The 13,022-nt window shown below is 35.4% G+C and overlaps 1 long non-coding RNA gene across 2 annotated transcripts; it reads left to right on the top strand.

Annotated features, from left to right (window-relative positions):
* Nucleotides 1–7,360: 7,360 nt before the first annotated feature.
* On the top strand, nucleotides 7,361–12,525 carry LOC136418923 (uncharacterized). Of its 2 annotated transcripts, XR_010752993.1 has the most exons (4): nucleotides 7,361–7,516; nucleotides 7,569–7,745; nucleotides 7,798–8,003; nucleotides 11,651–12,525. It is a non-coding gene; the product is annotated as an uncharacterized lncRNA (long non-coding RNA). The 2 variants fall into 2 exon arrangements; XR_010752992.1 differs by lacking the exons at nucleotides 7,361–7,516; nucleotides 7,569–7,745; nucleotides 7,798–8,003 and adding exons at nucleotides 10,631–11,443; nucleotides 11,503–11,543.
* Nucleotides 12,526–13,022: the final 497 nt, after the last annotated feature.

Here is a 13,022-nt window from a genome sequence, read left to right on the forward strand (position 1 = left end):
TAATCACAATTAGGTTTGACCAAAGTTCTAAGTTCTATTTGACTTTTGCTTTTGGCACGTTGGTACGTTATCAGTCATATGATTTCCCTTCAGTATAAATGATTTTAAGCCTTTTAATCAGACACACTTAATATTCTTCTTCTCGCTAGTTAAGTTCTCAGTAGTTACCTTCGTGTAAAGTAATTTTGAATAAAGACATTTCTAAAAGAAAGTTCGTAAGTCAAATTACATCACTGACACAGTCGGTAGGAACCTCAAAAACCAGAAAATCTTCAATTTTGGAAGTTCCACTTCAGCACTTCTGAAGAAACAAAAAAAAAGGAGGGGCTGGCCATTGGTTTCAACCAATAACTGGCGATCGGCCTACCAATTTGGAGGAAATTCAGTAAGTGATATTTCCTTTCCCATTTTTTTGTAATATTGAAATATGTATTTTGTCCTCGATGTTATTCACTTTTAATGTCTAATGTTGCAGATTTTTTAAGTAATAGCTTATCAAATTTATCATTATATGAATGTTTTAACGAAAAAAGTAATCAAACATACAATATGGCGACAATAGCCGCAAACTAAAGAAATTGCTTTAACTTTAAGACCATTTGTGGGAACTCCGGAACACCTTGAATATTTTATTTGATCCGTTGATATATATTATCATAGGTATTATGTAAATTGAATTGATGTGTTTAAAGGAATTCATTTTTGCTTTAATACAAGCAAAAATTATTAGAGAAGCTGGAAATTTTCTTATATGTAAATCTGATTTAACTACTTGGGAATTAATTAAACCCGCTTTAAGTCAAAAATTCGGAGATAGAATTTCAAGAAACGTTCTCTCACAACAATTAGCTTTCATGACTAGAAATAGGAATGAGAATCCTTTAGATTTTATAGATAGGCTAAGAGAACTAATTTCTAGAATTACTCTAAAAATTAATTTCGAATCAGATTTATCACAAGCTACAAAAATAGCTTTAATCCAACATATTGAACTAACTGCTGTCACTATACAAGGTGTTTCCAAAATGTGGGCAATATCTCGGACATGAAAAGTATTCGTGAAAAGATTGTACTTACGCTTATAAGTTTATTTCCAAAAACTTATCCCTATGGAAAAACAACCCTTCAAAATTTTATGGCGAAAACGGTATTTTCTAAATAACTTTTCTTCCAGTTGATGAAATTTAATGAACTTCGGGTCACATGTGTATCATACCAAGGATAATAAGATAGGATCTAACATTTCTTTCTACATATTCAGGGGGGTAGAAGGGAAGCTACCCTCAACTTCTTTACCCCTAAACTTTTAAGATCTTGGGTTTTTTTAACCGTAACGTGGTTTATTAGATTTCTAGCGTATCGAAGAAAAAAAAGGTACTTTTGGTTGATGCACGAAAACTGAACTATTTTCCTGAAAGACAGCATTTTGTAAAAGGATATATTTTACAAAAGTCAAATTTTACAAACAAAATTATAAAAAAATGGAAAACAAATTTGAATATTCATAATAATTCAACATGACTGCCATTAACTCTCACACATTTTTGAGCTCCACGTATGGAAGACTGTTGCACTCCCCATAATATTATACCTGGACATTATTTCTAATTTGGTGACAATAAAAACGTATTTTTTCTAATAATTCTTCTCTGTTCTCTACTGGAGTGGCATATACTAAAATTTTTAAATGTCCCCACAAGTAAAAGTCCAAAGGATTTAGATCTGGAGATCGAGGCGGCCAAGTAACAGGACCTTCACGACCTATCCACCGATTTGCAAAAACATTATCTAAATATCTTCGTACTTCAACACTGAAATGTGAAGGAGCACCATCATGCATGAACCACTTATTACCACGGGTTTCAAGAGGAACTTCTTCTAATAAAGCGGGTAGTGAATTTTGAAGGAAACCCAAATAATGTAGTTCATCCAACCACATTGGCAATACGAATGGACCAATTAGAAATTGTCCCAAAATTCCTGCCCAAATATTAATTGAAGAGACGAAAAGTGAGTCCAATACCGTGCGGAGTCGTGCTAGTGCGATCAGTACAAAACAATTTTTTATTCGTTTCGCGATAAAGAATATAAACTATCTCTATACAGCCTAATTAACAAGCAACAAGCAGAGCTAACACAGGAATAGTTCAATCCCACCCACATAATGGACCCTGAGAGCTCCCAGGAGTCCGAATCAGACAGATTACAGGATGAGGAGTTTAAAAAAGCAAGAACAAGGAAAAGGGGCAGGAAACCCAATGCCACCCTACCAATTCTAACCCTACATCCCCCGCACAACAGACCAAAAGGCCAGCATTTGAGGCATCAGCACAAGTTTCCACTTCCACAGCAACACATTCCAGAACAACATCAACAACAAGCATGAAACAACAGCAAAGGTTTCCAACTTTTACTCACTCTTTCACAGTTTATGTACCGCCAACTACTACCAGGATCCAACTGGCACTCAAGTGGGAGGAAACAAACGCAGACAATACAGACATCATTATAAAAAAGGATACTTGCTTTCTAATAAAGACAAACTGTAGAAAACTGTAGACTGTAAACTGTAGAAAAAGCAACAAAAACATTGACAGTCCTAAAACAGCACAACAAAATAACGGAATTCAAAATCAATCGAACTTCCAACACATCACAACGCCAATGGAACAAAAACTCCAACAGACAATTCACACTCTCTTACTCAGTGGTGGCCACAGGGGTAAACCTCGACATATCCGACGAGATGTTCCTAAACCAATTGAAGAAACGTAACTTACAGATCAGATTCTGCAAGCGAATCATGTCAAGGGAAAGAGGCACACCAACATCAATGATGAGGTTGATAACGGGTGATCTTAAAACCTTCGAACAATTGATGAACGACAGAGCCATACAATTTCTGGGACGCATCTTCAGGATTGTAGAAAGCAAACCACCAGCTCCTCTCCCCGCTCCATGTAGCAAATGCAACACATTCAGCCATAAGACTGAGGACTGCAAACAGCCCTTGAGATGCAACAAGTGTCAGAGATCACACATCACGGCAGCCTGTACATCGTCACTCCCAATCCGATGCGCCACCTGCAAATCCAACGACCATGCAGCTTGGAGCATGAAGTGCCCAAAAAGACCCATGACTCTAATCGAGGGTATTCTAAATGTCAAAATTAAGTGCCTCAACAGGAAAACAGCCGAGATGTCAAAAGAAACGACGACACAAAGTCGAATTCACTCACCTATAACAACTCATGACTTCATAATAAATAAATAATAAAGTCGAATCAACAAAACCACCAATACAAATAGGGAAGAATTGCTTAAAAAACTTCATAAAAAATTTATAGACGATTTCGAAATAGACTCCTCGGTTGTTTTCTTTGGCTCATGTATGTGTATGTCGGGGTAACATTAGGAACGTTTTCTATATTTAGCGTTGTATTATTTTATAGAAAAAGCAAAAGTAGAAAAGCAAACGAACGAATTCACTACTACTCGACCGCTCTTTCGCCCTTATATCTCTTAACTACTTGTTCTTGATTCCTTTCTTAACTTTCCCCGATCGGGTGGTCCTTAAGACCCAAGGGGAGTACCTGCTAATCCCTGTTTTCCATGGACAAATCCCATACGTGGGCACTTAATTATGTCGGTAGTAGTGACCTCGTTTGACAATGCTTTATCTTCAAGATGGCTTTGTCAGCCTGCCCCTCATCCATTATCGGTTCTAATGGTACAATTCTAACTTAAGGACTAATAAATCTCCGACATATATATTAATGTTTGACTTGCAGTCACCCAAAACAAATTCCCTAACTGAACCTATAGAACAGCTCAAACAAACAATTACAAATCTAGAACATTCAACTTGAAAATACTATATGCCAACATCAACGGAATAAACCATAAGAAACATCTCATTTATAATTATATAGAACGCAATGACACTGACTGCGGCATGTTTGTAGAAACAAAAACCAAACTGAGACTGACACCGACATATAGAGACTGGTAATATACTATATGTAAGCATGGCAATACCATTAACAACGCCAGAGGTGGTGCCTTGACCCTGATGCATCCGAAAATAAAACTGGGTAAAGCAAACCCCCCAGCCCCTAATAATCCCCTGAATGACTGCCTACACTTCACCGTTCCCTACCTGAATAACTTCATCCATATTTTTCTAGTATACATACACCTCCACTCTCATATAGAACAAAATATACTAACGAAGACATGCCTATACAAATATTCGATAATTATAGGAGACTTCAACCTCAACTAAAACAAAACGTCTTATTTGAACAAATTCGGATTTTGTAAAACAACATACATCCCCCACATTCCTTATGCCGAGGAATCCAGACTTAACACCAGACGTACTTCTTCATACAAGTAACCTTACAAATAATATAAACAACGTACAATTAACAAACGAACTTGGTTCGGATCACTTAGCAATAACATTTAACATCGAGCTTAGGCAGACTCAAACAATTCCCCAGAAGAACAAAGCACATAAACTAGACCTCAACAAAACAGACACAGATAAAGTACGGAAACTCGTACACGAACACATACAATCACAAACAGAACTCACCTCAATAGGAAATGTACAAAATCAAATCTCACTAGCAATAGAAAAATTTACCCCACGACAAAAAATTCCTTCTACCAACACTCCCTACCCAAATTTATCTTAAGACTGATCAACAAACAAAAGAGAACTATATAGACTTTACACAACAACTCAAAACCATGAACTAAAAAAGGAACTCAACAGTCTTAACCGAAATATTAAATATCTGATATATTAATTTAGACAGGAGAAATGGTTAGAGACCTGCCAGGAAATTGAACGGGTCAAAGGGAAAACATACTGGCAAAAAAAAACTATCACATTACAAAAAAACTAATAACAGTGGTACAATAGAGGAAAACGGAACAGAACAGCACACGGATCAGAATAAAACCGACGCATTTGCTAGACATTTTCAGAAAGCCTTTTCAACCTCAAACAACCCTAACTTTGATATACACAACTGGATGAGAGTAAGTGACTGGTACGACAGTTACTTCATTGACGAGGCAAAATGCACATATCAACCAATTACGAATGTAGAATATGACGAAGCACTTAAACATATGAAAAATACAGCACCAGGCAAAGACAATATTAAAATTAAAGTATTAAAGATCCCGACTCCACAGACCCACGAAACCATACTGGATTTGCTCAACAACTGCATTGCGACAAACACAATTCCAGAGACATGGAAAAGGGGAATTATTATTCCAATTCCAAAAAGCGAATTGGACAATACGCGAACAAAAAACTACAGACCAATTACATGACTACCAGTGTTGAGTAAAGTATTCGAACATATTATGAAGAACAGACTTCAAAAACTGATCGGACAACACATACCGACTTATCAATTTGGCTTTAAACGGAAGCATTCGACAATACACCCACTCTTTGTACTAATTAACAATATACAAACAACACACCTCTCCAACAACAAATCAGCCTGTTTGATTATGGACCTAAACAAAGCATTTGACAGTGTCTGGCACAAAGGACTCCTATACAAACTGCACCAACTTAAAACACCAAAATACTTACTATACACAATTAAGAACCTACTGGAAAACAGACAATTGGAAGTACGAATTGACAACACTCTATCCTTTCCTTTTTCCCCCGAACAAGGACTCCCGCAAGGGTCACCACTTTCACCTTTCCTTTACAACATATACTGCCATGACAAATACAATGAAAACAGACGGGACAAAAAATACTTCGATAAAACTGCGTATGTGCTACAATATGCGGACGACACGGCACTCGTTGTACACGATAGAAATATAAAAAAGCCGCAGCCAAACTTCAAACAATAACAGACTAAACGATAGAATGGTTTTACAGATGGAGATTAATACCGAACGCCACAAAGAATCAATTATTACTACCACACCATCGAATTAAAGATAACTCCTTAACAATTCTAATGGACGGACACAACGGTACCAAAACAAGACGTAAAATACTTAAGAATAACTCTAGACCAGAAACTGAAATTTACAAAACAGGCACAGAACATAAGAACCGAAATTATTAAAAGAACTAAATACTTCAGAGTACTTACGTACAACGACAGAGGAATAAGTACTGCAACAGCAACCAAAATATACAAATCCATTTGTAGACCGCTACTCGACTACGGACATATTTTGAGGGTAAGTGCTTCTAACAAGATGAAAAAGCACATACAAACCACAGAACAAATTGCACTTCGACTAATAACAAAAATTAAACAGCCCCCATAACCCCCTACACAACCCTTCAAACGAATACCTGTACGAAAAGATACAAATGACACAAATAACTGAGAAACTGACGCTACTACAAACAAAATGGAAAAATAAATTTACACAACTGGACTATACTGAGTCCTCTTTCACTCATAATATCAGATGGACAATCCCGATATACCTTCCCATATCCCCTTCGATATTCCAGAATCCACATTACTGGAATATCTTAATAATTAAAGGAATTCATTCCTTCGGGTTTTTGCCTCTTTCTTATATTGATACTGGCTAAATTAAGAGTACTCCTGGTGACACAGATTATGACAAGCATGTAGCATAGGTATAATTAAGCTGTATAATACAATTAATTATAAAATTAATCTATTGCACGGGCAGAAAGACCACAACGGTCGATAGCCTATTTCATAATGAAATAAAGATGTTATATATAGTATATTAATTGAATTGAATTGGTGCTGATATTTGCCAATAACAGTGGAATGAGGGTTTTCAGCGGACCAAGTGTGTAAGTTGTGCGAATTAATTATGTCGTTTCTGATAAATCCTTCTTCGTTAGTGAACAAAATATTTCCGATAAAGTTATTGTTATTCGTGTGTTGTTGTAACATCCAGTTTGCGAATTCTAATCGACGTGGAAGATCATCATGATCATCATGAACTTTTTGAACATGATACGAATGCAACAGTTGCTCTTTAAGAACGTTAAATACCGTCTTCTCAGAGGTAACAAATTGGCTTGCTAATTTTCTAACGCTAGTTGAAGGATTTTCAAATACGACATCTAATATGTTTTCTTCCAACGCCGGTCTACGAACAGTTCTTTGGACTCCGGCGTTGGTAGCGACTTTAGCAACTTTTCCTACAATACATTGTTAGGTCCAAATTTGGCGCGTGTACGTGGTTGGGTCGATTCACCCCTTTCGATACGATAACCGTGAATTGCGTAGATCGTGGACTGGATTGATCGATTATGAAGGACCACCCTGAGTTCGCAGTCTCAGAAACACTGTTTTCGCGTATAAAAGAAACTAAACCTTCTTAACTTAACAAAGGTTTATTGGTAACATTGCAAATACCTTTTAGGTTAGGTTTACGAGCACCAGATTAGTAGTGAGGTTCTTCAACAGAAAACCTAGCAGGAAGGACCGAACGTTTAACCTAAAAATTAGGAAGAAAGAAGGTGGGTTGCCCCACAGATTTGACATAAAAAGATTGAACCATTAAGATTATAGTGGATTCCCTCGACTGATCACCAACGACGGAGGGGCCAGAGATATAGAAAAGGAACTTTACCAAAAACTGGTATCGAAAGTTGGATTATTGCTCACATTCATGGATAGGAAAGATAGATTTTTCACTGGAGTAGTCGGATTTAAAAGAACTTAAGTTAAGGGCAAAAAGATAGCAAGGTAGTACTTTGTAGTTTTATCGAAGGACAGTGGTTTATTTATTTCCTCTTAGCAAAAAGAATAAGATTTATAAGGGAAGCAAAGAGGAAGCTCACTAGATAGATACATGGAACTTTGGCAAGAGAGAAGTAGGAAATTACGAGAACAGCAAAAGTGAAAATGATCGAACAAGCTGACTGGGGCCCAGTAAAGGGAAAAAGAAAAGGGCCAAAGTATTTTTTCACAAGGAAGGAGGTACTGAGATTTGGAGGATTGCAAGTAAGTGGATTATTACGAGATTGCTTTTTTGTGTTAAGAAGAATAGGAATTTGCTTGTAGTTAATAAGTAATTTGTGAGTTTAATTTTGAAAGTTAATTAAGAATTTCCTAGTTTCTAGTTATTTTGATGTATCAGAAGGATATTTGATTAATTTAAAAGGAAATATGTGAAAAATTGTACCATAACTTATGGATTATTGTGGAATTGAAATTTGAGAAAGTAGAGTATTTAATTAGAGGATGGTATTATTATAAAGTATATAGTAAATTTATTTTGAATTTGTAACAGCACAGTAGATAGAGTGTTTGATTGATATTTGGAAATGTATGGTGAAATGTTCACCATTATAAGAATTATTTGGCTTATTTGAAATAATTGTTTTAAAAGATAAGATAACAGGGGGTATTATAAATTGAAGATTATAAACATAGGGAAAGTATATTATTTTTAAATTAGTAGATATTGTAGGAATTGTGAATTACATTATGATTATTATTTAAGTGTTAGGGATAAAGATGTAGTAATTTAGGATAGAAAGTAAATTGTATTTTTTAGATGATTTGAATATTTATATAAGATAGGAAAGCATAGTGTGAAGGTACAGGAATTATGTATTTGAAATTGTCGATGCATATGTTAGGTAAAGTAATTCGGTTAAGACATTAGGGGTATTCATAGTAAGTTTAAGTAGGTAGGGACATAGGAAAGGACTTTTTAGGCAATTTTTCTTTTGAGGGAGGGGATGTAGGTGGAAAAATGTAACAGAAACATGCATATAGAATGCAAAACTTGAGAGACATTGGAAAAGATAGAAATTAGAAGTAAATGGTGGGTGCGAAAGAAGAGGAGGGATTTAAACATAAGAATAGGACATTATTTATTATATGGAAAGATAACTTGGGCATATGTAAGAAAATAGGAAGGAATGTATATTACAAAAGTAGAATTTGCCAGTAGGTCATTTAAGTATTTATAATTAATAAGAAAGTAAAGATTATTTCTTGTGAATTTCAAGGATAAGAGTAAGAAAGTACATGTATTTCAGAGCGAAGTAATTAGAGCTTTTAGAAGGAACAAATGAATATGTAATATGTATATTAAAATTAGTGATATTTATAAGGGTATTAGGTAACTTGTGAGAAACATGTTTGGAGGGATAGAATAAGGGAAGTTGCATTATTATATTTTATTAGTGTTAGTATGTAGTCATTAGATATGTGTCAGCTAGGAGCTTCTTAAAATTGTAGAGGAACTTTAGGGCCTAGAAAAGCCATTTGAGGAATTTTTCCCGAAGGATATTTGGAAAAAAGTCTGTTTTTAAGCAATACTTGGGGATCCTTGGACAAAATGGTGAACGAAATTTATTCACCGAAATTGTGAGGTTTTAGAAAGGATGTAACTGGAACTAAGGAAGACGAACTTGGGAGATTTAGCAAAGGGGAAAATTTGAAAGAGGCTTAGGAAGGGCCGGAACTGGTGAAGGGAGATAAGATTTATTCTGAAAGATGAGGAAAACTGGAAAAAGACTTGGAAGAAAAAAGCATTTCCAGCAGTGGACAAGTCAAGTGAGAAGTAGAGATTGGAGCACGGGGGTGCAGTATTCATTGGAGAAGAGAAGAGATAAGAAAAAAGGTGGATAACAGGGTCGGTTTATTTTGAGGAGAGTTTGAATATAGTGGGCAAAGTGATAGGATGAATTTGAACGATTTTTAAAGGAATGGTCTTAATTGTTTTTAAATTAAGATATTATGTATATAGGATAATTTTTGTGAATGTAACATTAATAGAGAATAAGAGAGACAGAGGAGGGTAGGCTGAAGGGGCCTTTTTAGGATGCCCCACATAATTTGCACACAAGTGGGCCACGTGTGCAAATTATGGGGGTAAAATTAAACTGGCACTACTAGTAGGTACTTTTACGGTTTTAAAGGATTTATTAGAACTGGGAAAGTTGAAACAAAGAGAGGTAGGGAATTTGCTCGTATGCTTTTCCAAGTTTGTACTATATTTTATGAGTGATTGATTAGTATTTTATATTGTGTTTTTTTGCAGTAGTAGATTATTAATGTAGTCTACATACTGTATGGGTGAGATATAACTTGTATTATTTCAGAATTTTATTAGTGCTGTGGTGCATTATACACTCGAGAGTAGTTCACACCGAGAACCTGCACCGACAAGTGACACTCACAGGAGTGACAGTTGACGAGTAGCAGGGACGGAAATAGCGAAAGGGTTGGTTAGCTATATAAACCCAAACAGACCCTTAAAATCTCTCTTATATCTCTGATCTCTTATACCTCTTATCTCATATACTCTTACTCTCAGCTCTCTCGAGGTAACGTACCACGATTATCACCCTCAGTATAGTATATACAGACTGTGATAATAAACGTAGCAATAGTTTTGTGTAAATAAAGATAGTCGAGCTGTATCAGCGCGTATTTTGTATCTACGACTAGTATCTTTGCCGGGTTAGAATACTGGTCCCTTCAGCGTGTCCGACTCGTAACGGGAGAATAGATCACCCCGTTAGCACCCACAACACGCCGCGTTACTCCGAACCCTATCGGTAAACGCAAACACCTACAAACCCGACAGTGCTTTAGTCTTGTGTGAAATAGACTATTAGGACGTAGGTTCTATTTTAATTGTACAGGGTATAGGGAAATAACTTTGTCAAATTTAACCGACGATCGAGAACATTATTTGGAACGAAGAGTTCTTTTGAACAGGAAAGAGAACTGTTTGTAAATTGAGGAATTATTATTTAGAATTAGAAAATTAGAACGGCTAATCGGAACTAACCAGGATTAGTATAGGAAGTAGAAAAGTAGCAAAGTTATTTCCCTAACACTGTACATTTATGGCGGGTATTTTATTCTTGGCGGGTTCCGATTGACGAATTTTAGGTTAGCATTAGCAGTCAGCTGTGGTAATTTACACGAGAGAAATAGAAGATGAGAAGTAAGTCGCAATTCGATCATGTGATTTGGAATGACAGAGTAGAGTGAGGTTATATTAATTTATTTATTACTATTTTTAAGTTTGAAGATTTCGATTAAACTTTTAAGCTATTTTTTAAGAAAAGAAATGTAATTGTTTAAAACATTGATAATAATTGTGGAAAACGGGGTCCACTCATGTGAAAGTTGAAGTTTACCAGAACTTTGATACTTTTGAAGATATTGTCGAGAACTTGTGTGGGGTGATAATTGCACACTGTTCCAATTCGTTCCTTGGGGCTTTGATTATGTGTGTCGATTGTCTCGGAAGTAATTTTTTAAAACTGGGGACAAGAAGTAACCCATTGGTGTAAATTGGAATTGGTCGAAGGATTCCACATAACATTCTCGAAGATAAACTGAGGTTATACGAGCCATGGCTCCATCACCTCGGACATAACCCCATCGTACTTTGTCAGGGTGTGCGGATGAAGGTATTTGTGGAACACGTAATGGTGCTTTTCAAAGTATTTGAGGATTATTTGTATTTTAGATTTGCATAGTTTGAGAATTTGCACATTCCGAGCTATGAAAGTAGGTATTATGACCTTGGAGTGTTGGGAATGATGGATTCAGAAGATTATTATGTGTATTATGTGGTGTCTCATTGAACTAGGTGCAATGAATTGTCATTGTTTCAGATTCCGAAGGATGAAGTACTCGGAACACTTGCATTTGGTGATAGGTGCCAGGAGATAAGTCGAGGGGACAATGTCTTCAAGAAAGCATTGGAGGTTTGAAGCTTCTTAATTAATTTTGTGAGAAAACAGATGAAATGCATAGAGCAACTGAGAAAGGAAAAGGGAGAAATGGAAGGATCCAATGGTAGGTAAGTGATGAAAATAAGAAGTAGTGATAGGTCGAGGGATTTGAGAAGAAGAGTATTTTGTGAGGAACGAAAAGTGAATTGTACTTTTTCCTAGAAATTTGAGAGTCGAGTAGATGTGTAATTGGTACTCGTACAGTACAGTTTGTGATATTGTGTGGTTCTTTAGCATTGCTCATGGCTCGTGTAAGTAGAAATGGTGGATTCTTTTGAATTGTAAAAGGGGTTAAGGGATAAATAAATGGAAAGATTTGAAAGTACATTGAAGAGTACTAGTTTCTTAAAGAATTTTTGAGAGAAACATATGAATTTAGTAAAAGTGCAACGAAACTTTTCGTTCGTAGATAGGAAATGAGTGTGTTTTCGATTTGATGATTATGAAAAGTGTTATTTTTGATAAAAGATGAAATTTAAAATTGAAACAACTAATTTTCTATGGTTTATGTATTATTTAACTGATTTTTGATAACATTTCTGTTTGTATTCTACTAACTGGATATTATATTTATTAAATTTGTGACTCTTTTTGTATTACTTTTGATGAGTCGAAAGAGTACTTGTCGAGGTGATACATTGGAGTGGTGGTATATTTGGTAACTGTATATTATTTATTATTATTATTATTATTATTTTTTAAGAAGCTTTTAGAACTAAAAGAAGGGTGTTTCTTCTGACTGCAACTAATAAAAGCAGAATTGAAGGATTTTGTGTGAGATTATTTCTAAACCTGTTACCCGATGAATAGGAAAGTGGTCTTTTGGGATTCGTGAGAGGATTGGGTTTACACTGTTATTCTTATATTGTGGAAATGTAGTAACTTTTTATAGGTATTGTCTATATTTTTGGAAACATTCCCCGCAGTATTATGACTGATTTAGAGCTTGTATTTTGTAAATTTAGTATATTTAGTATTTATTGATGAATATTATTGGTGTTTCTATGAATGAAGAAGAGATACATGGTCTGCATTATATTGAGAGAAGAGTAAAGTGTGAATAAAGACATGTACTCTTATTTATTTATAATTAGAGGATAGTTTAGATATTTAAAAAAAAGTGACACATTAAAGGGTGGTATATATTGATTATTAAATTGTATTGTGAGGGTCAGGATGCACTGTGGAAATTTGGGGATGTAGGGAAGACAGAGAAACTAAAGTAATTTGTATTTTTCTGATTTGACTGTCT

This window comes from Euwallacea similis, unplaced genomic scaffold (assembly GCF_039881205.1).
Source record: "Euwallacea similis isolate ESF13 unplaced genomic scaffold, ESF131.1 scaffold_46, whole genome shotgun sequence".
In the NCBI taxonomy this organism is placed as follows: domain Eukaryota; kingdom Metazoa; phylum Arthropoda; class Insecta; order Coleoptera; family Curculionidae; genus Euwallacea; species Euwallacea similis.